This window comes from Pyrus communis, chromosome 16 (assembly GCF_041283825.1).
Source record: "Pyrus communis isolate YQ-2024b chromosome 16, ASM4128382v1, whole genome shotgun sequence".
NCBI classification, from domain to species: Eukaryota; Viridiplantae; Streptophyta; class Magnoliopsida; order Rosales; family Rosaceae; genus Pyrus; species Pyrus communis.
In genome coordinates, this window is record NC_142580.1 from 27260723 (window position 1) to 27268229 (window position 7507).

Here is a 7507-nt window from a genome sequence, read left to right on the forward strand (position 1 = left end):
TGCATCAAACGGTGTTGCTCTGCTTCGGCAGAGGTATACCAAACAGACCTTTCCAGCTTCAGTTGGAGCATACCGAACCCAAGTTTGGGTCTGTCTCTCTCACAATCCAATTTCGAGTTTATTTTTTTACAACGTATGGTAAAATCAAGACCAGTCAAGGTGTGGCATCATGCCCGAAGCATGATCTTTGGCACCTAAGACCTAAAACTTAAAGAATAGGGACAATATTCTCGAACCTCAACCCTGTAGAATCTACTTCCATCTCAATGGAATAGATCATTAGTTATGCACATGTTTGTGTCCCTACCAATGTCATTGCGGATTACCATTCTAGTAGTCAATATGAGACTAATTTTGCTCTACCAAACACCGTTGGAAGAGAAAATTTTTGACATGAATGACCTTGTTGGCCGAATCCCCTTAGTTACTTTGGTTTACTTTGTGAACATTTTTTGGATTCACGTTTGGTTTGTTTTAGTTATGGATTATGTTATCGATATTGTCCTAAAAAATGAATTAGTTAAATCTTGTTTCTTGTATATATGCTACTGAATTCAATTAAACACGTGATTAGGTAGGAATGTGGGAAAGTTAGTAATCTAGATGAATGCGATACTACGCACACTAACTTTATACCTGAAATCATATCTCCAGTAACAAATTCAAGTCTATCCAACCTGATTAAGGGCATTGGCATGTTCCTCGTTGTATGAATAGTACTAAAATTACCATTTAAGAGACCTTATATTCTCCCTATCTGGAAGAATGTCGTTGAGTTTTAAAGATATTTAAGACAACAATGAACATGAATGAAACCACTGATGGAAAATAGAGTTGAGTATCTTTGCACCACCTCCAAATAGGAGCCTAAAGCTTTATTTTAGGCCTAATGAGTTGTCTCCCAACTGGGAACACGTCACATATGGCCAACCTACAGCTTGGTGATTAAGCAGTTTACTTGCTTTGGTATGACTGTTTAGGACACTTAGGTCGAACAATGATGCCATGTCGCATCTCCTTACTCAAAGTAAGGATCATGTGCATACAAGCACACTTTGCCAAGCCTGCTTGTTGGGCAAATTGATTTTCTAAATCATCTCTAGCAAAGATACGAGACAACCCTCTTTTCACAATGGATTCAAGGGAATATATGTGGACTAATCCAACCAAAATGCAGGCCATATAAATACTTATGGTTTTAGCTGATGAATGGATAAACTGGTCACATGTTTGTCCACAAATATTGCCGCTAAACCTCCTGGCCGATTTTGAGGGTTTACCACCTTAATTATCCCATAAAGTTTGGAAGACTAGATAATGCTGGAGAGTTTATATTGAAGGTTTTCGATACATATTGCATTTCTTTTGGGTTTATAATTGGACATCAAATTCTCATGTTCACCCTAAAACAGCCTCGCAGAGTGATCATAAAGTGCAATTTCAATTATTGCCTGGACCTTGGTAAATGCACAAATCCTTTGGTTTCTGCCTAGGGCTATGTAATATTGTACGTAGCTATATCGGTCCGCTTTGTGGCCCATTGTTACCCAATCATTTCTGGTGTTATAGTTGGTTACTGGGTACAAACCTGTCACTTCGTATTTACATGTTTTGGGTGTGCATTTTCTGTGCCAAGTTACATCGCCGCAACGTACCTATTTGGGTCCTCATAGAAGGTTGTGAATCTTTGTGGATTATGATTCTCATTCACACTAGCTCTCCAAAAGCCTTTGTAAGCAATATCTTGACCACTCATTTTGCGGATTCTCACTTCAATGAGACAGTCTTCCCGTCGTTAGGAGGAGATAAGAACGTCAACGTTCCTGTAGAACGATGTAAATTTTTGTGGATGTTGCCCACTATGTCTCATCTCGATCCCCGAACAGCACAAGTGTACTAAGCAAGTGTGATGTATTCTAGCTTTCAGAATGTTGCTCCAGACGCATTTCTCTAATCTAGCTAAAGTGCGAGATCATATACCAGTTGCAAACATGACTGCAAGGATAAATTTACTTAATGGACGTCGAGTTAACATCCTCGAAAGATGTGTTGCCCCTGTTGGATGGTCTGGTACACCGGCGGATAGCTAATCAATCTATCTCAGCTTGAAGCACAACATACCACTCGGTTCATAAGAATTACTTCTTCAAAAGAGGAAGATCACGACACAAAATGAATCCATACTCGATCGTTGTTCCAAATAATTTCTATCTCATGAGATTAATCCAGATTACTCCAGAAACTTAAAGTTCTTAGTCCAATATACTAGCTTGGATGAGATATGGAATTGGAATGAGATTATCATTGATGATGTTTTCACTTATATGGTAGCTACCGACATAAATGAAAAGCGACAATAACCAACCGTGTTCCGTTGATTAGTGACAACATAGAATTGATTGGATAAGTGAAATTGCAATCCAGGTTAAATTCCTTACGAAAGTATGTTTGGACCTATCATTCCTACACTGCCCAAGGTAACCCTGTTGTGTTACAAGTAGGAAAGGAAGCATAATGAGATGAATGAAATCGTACGATATGTTGCACGCCTTACAGTGTAATGTTTCTCTCAAATGCCCTATGATTGACTGCAACATTACGAATGTGGTTAGTGTTTCTCCATAGGGATATTGATACGGAGATTTCCATGTAAGTTCTCGAAGAACTACATGGACTAGTTCAAATAGTTCCAAACCACGGAACACTATCTCAACTCGTTTGAGGCGTTCACTTACGAATTTAAGCAATCCGACGGATGTGGTATACCCATCAAAGTGATTATTTGATTATTTAAGGATGTGAATTATGCCCTTACGTGTTAAACTATGAAGTCTTATTCTAAATTGCTAGAGTTATAGTTTATGTTGATGACATGCATCTCACTAAGACTTTAGAAGAGCTTGAGAAAATTGTCTCACATCTAAAGATGGAATTTGAGATGAAGGATCTTAGGAAAACTCGTTTATACCTTGAACTGAAGTTCAAAGCATTGTTCTGACAGTACTTTGGTCTACTAGTCGAACTACACCCCTGAAGGTGTTACCTTTTGAGTATACCTATGATCTTCCAATACTATATGCAAATGAAACCCTTGAAGAGGTTATGGAATTTGAAGTTCTATATCTAAGTTCAACTTTGCGCTTTGTTGTACTTAGCTCATTGTGTTAGACAGGACATCTCCCTCGATGTTGATCTATTAGTAAAGATGCAGCACCGCACCTATATGCAAACACTAAATTGGTATTAAAGACGTTTTTCCGCTACCTTGAAAGTACTACGGATTTGGGCTAATCCTAACGAATCCTGAGCAGATATGGTCCCCTTAATCCTCATAATGATGTTTGCCTTGTTTGTTATGCTGTAGCTGGTTACTTATCTTAGAGGTCCTCAAATGGCTATGTCTATATCATTAGGGATATCGCAATATCTTAAAGGTCCACGATATGACCTTAGTTGCGAAATCTTCGAAACGTTCCAAGACTCACCTCACTTCACTACGCCACACATGAGACATGGTTGAGAGCTCTTGTTGAGCATGTTCGAAGTACTTGCTATTTTCATCCATCGTTAAGTCCCAACGACGATCCATGAAGACTATCCCAAATGTATCCACCTGACCAAGACATGATATGTCAACGAAGTCAATGCCAAGACATATTGCGTCTACATCTCATCAGCAAAGTATCAGGAGATTAAAGTCATGCAAGCCGATCCCAAACAACCTTGCCGACCTCTACATGACGTCACTGCCGAAGTTAACCTTCCATAATCTTGTTCGAGGAATTGGTATGCCTAACTATTCATATGAAATGCTTGTAGTTCTCATTTGGAAGTTTTCTTAAATTAAGGGGAAGTATCTAGAAGTATCTTAATGTACTCTTTTTCCCTACGATTAGGAGCATTTTTCCCACTAGGTTTTTGCTACCTAACTAGGTTTTGACAAGGCACCTATCTTGGGCTGAGCATACCCTTGTGACCTCTTCTACTTGCGTCCAAAAGACGTATAGTTTTGATTTAATGCAACTTCTCACTTTTCTCCTTAGTCTATGGGTTTTTCTCCCACCTTGGGTTTTACCATAGCGATGTTTTGTGAGTTTTATCTTTTATGCATTATTCCCTTGATTTGAGACTCGCATTTGCTCATTGTGCTGACGACATCAACTGTACTTACTTCATCCCTGAAGACCTAATATGCCATTTGTTTCAGTATTCACACACTCAAGGGGGAATGTTGTAGTCCTATTAAATTAGAAATGTGATCGTGTAAATCCTAACATATCTAGGATATCCTTATGAAATTTTACCATATCTCTTAGATTAGATATTATCCGATTAAAGTTGTAATCCTATTGGGGTAAAGAATTTACCTTCCATACTACTATAAATAAAGGCACAATGGGGTGAGATAACATACACCTCACAATTATACATCTCTTTCTTCTCTATCTATATGTCGTACTTGTTCATTAAATTATGCTTACAACAGTTTTATGATTTTTAAATCTTACTCTTTGCCTATAGTATACTATAACAATAAAGGATCTTTATCACAAATGGTCCCTGAAATTGAAAATCAATCAATGTAGTCCTTGAAAATAGGTGTTGCAAATCAATGTGGTCCTTCAGTTACATTTCTTTTAAAAATTTTGTTAAGTGCTGATGTGGCACATAAATGGGCCACATAAGTCTTCTTCTTTCTTTTTTTTTTTTTTTTTCCTTCCTCACAAATGATCATTGAAATTGACCCATGACATCAAAATGGTCCCTAAAATTGACCTACGACATCAAAGTGGTCCTTGAAATTGAAAATTGATCAATGTAGTCCCGCAAGTAAGTGTCTCAAATCAATGTACTCCTTCCATCACAATGCTATTAAAAATTCTAGTATGTGTTGATGTGACACATAAATGGGTCACACAAGTCTATGTAAATTAAAAACATTACAAATAGGCTTAATAATTTAATAGTTAATAAAAAAAATTGTCAACCCAAAAACCAGTCTTGCAATTACCTCCGATCCTAGTCCACATTTCTCTACCTCATTCACTCTATATTCTCTAAAAAAAAATACCAATATACGCATCTTTACACACTTTGACACCCTTCGCCGAATTAAACTTGGATCGAGATCACCTTTGGTGACAGCTTGGCCCATTACCAACGACTTCTGGGACATCACCGTTAACATTTAGGCGATCAACATCCTCACAACCTTAATCTTGGAGAGCTTGTTCGGCTCTTCCTTGGTGGTCTAGTGATGCAAAGAACAATGAGGTATGCCTTGAGATAATGAGGTTATAACCGAGGTGTGTCTATTGTTGGTTGAAAAATATTTCCACACCCCCTCTTAGGCCTTGGTTAAGCCTTGTGCCTTTGAGAATTTATGGAAGGGATCTCTCTTCAGAGTAGGCCCGACTATAATAAAAAAAATTCCATTGTGCAAAAAGGTATTTAGACAACTTTTTTAATTAATTATTAAACCCACATCGGCACATAACAAATTTTTTTACAGAATAGTAGTGGAAAGATCAAGATTTTGCCCTATTCACCAAGGAATATTTTGGTGGATCGCATATTGATATGTGACATCTATTTTCAAGGACTACATTGATTCATTTTTAATTTCAGGAACCGTATTGATGGTGTGGGTCAATTTCAGGAACCATCTTGATAATGTGGATCAATTTAAGGGATCATTTGTGATAAAAACACGTAAATCTTGTAGGGCTCATTTATGTGTCACATCAGCACTTAACAAAATTATAATGGAATGACCACATTGATTTGCGACACCTATTTTTAGGGACTACATTGATTGATTTTTAATTTTAGGGACCATCCTGATGGTGAGGGTTAATTTCAAGACCATTTGTGATAAAAATCCAAAAAGAAATAAATAAATAAAATATATATACATATCCACTAATCTATTGTGGAGCCAAAAGTAATCCAAAAAATTATGGAGGTGACATGTGGACTTTTGGGTTAGAAGGACAAAATTACTCTCAAGGCACTCCGAGCTTTCCATGCGCATGCAACGGACAATAACGGCTCAATCAAGAAAGAGTCAAAGGTGATCAGTATGGTATTTATTCAAAACGTAACCTCCCAAAACTTCCTATTTTATTTAGGAATAATTGCTATGTTAATTGCAAGATATTATTTCACATAATATCTTGCAATTATTCACCAAATTATACCATATATGGCAGGCCACTTTTCCCCAAATACGATAATGAAAAAATTATGAAACAACAACAAAAGACACTTCTACAAATTTGGGTTTTCACCCACTCGACGGATCGCGGAGCAATGACGGCTGCCACCACCCACTGCCATTGTCGTGGCCCAATCAACCATTGTTGCAATTTTTGTAGCCAATCAAAACCCAGCCCATGCTGGTGTAACCCGTAACCCACTGTCTACAGTCCATACGCCAGGCCATTCCAGCAAGCCAAAGAGCTCCAGAAAAAGCCGAGGCTAGGGCCTAATGCAGAAACCCAAGTGCGCATGAATAAGAAACCTAATGTGCTCCAACTAGGCCTTCCAGGCCATTTCCTATCCGAGCCCAGCATTGGCTGCAGAAGCCATGTGGAGGCAGCCCCATTGCAGCAACTACCCAAGCCCACTCCCCCACAAACCCAATGAACAGAAGCCTAGCGTGCTACAACCTTTAATCCATATAGGCCCAGCCCTTCATCCAGTAGCACCAGCGCGCACGCCTAGCCCAGCCGCAGTCAACGCGGGTCAAGTTGACCCAGATCCGCACCCGCGAGCTCATGACCCAGGTTCGTGACTTCTAGCGCCCATACAAGCCTATTTTTAGCTATTTCAAACCATTTTTTGGCGTTCTGAACCCCTTTTTCTATGTTTCGGACCCCTTTTTGGTGTTTTTTTTTTTTTTTCTTTTTTTTTCTTTTTTTGTATGCAGACTTGGCTCATTGAAGCTCAAAATTTTGCATCTGGAGTCCATTACACTTCCATCACTTAAGGAGATGCATACGGTCCAAGCTCTTCCATCCTAAATGGCGAACAACACTTAACTCAACAAGTCATAGAGTTGACAAGTGCCTTCGCGCAGCAGACGACCTTGGTGAATCAGATTTTGCAGTGCACCGAGATGCAGTGTGCCCTAAACAAGGATAAAGGTAAACGACAAACCTTTCCAGCAGCATCCTTGCTAGGAACATACCATATGCACCATAGCTGCGACATAAACAAGCCGAGCACATGGAAGAGCAGCTTAGACCAGTAAGTCACAACAGGGAGTAGCCAAAAGCTTTGCTACCCCAGCAAAGGAAAATTTAGGAAGAAGTAGAGAGGCTCCTAACCGAACGATTGCGCAATTTCTAGCTTAACGAAGTTACGGATGAGGCGCTTCAACGAGACATGACCAACATAAGCAAGTCACTCTTCATAGACGAGATCGAGAAGGCAGAGCCTCTACGGAAGTTCAGCATGCCGCATTTCATATCCTTTAAAGGAGAAGGAGACCCAGAGAGGCACC

The 7507-nt window shown here is 39.1% G+C and overlaps 1 pseudogene; it reads left to right on the top strand.

The window, feature by feature from the left end:
• The first annotated feature begins 5265 nt into the window (after nucleotides 1-5265).
• Nucleotides 5266-5402, top strand: LOC148690219 (U4 spliceosomal RNA; annotated as a pseudogene).
• Nucleotides 5403-7507: the final 2105 nt, after the last annotated feature.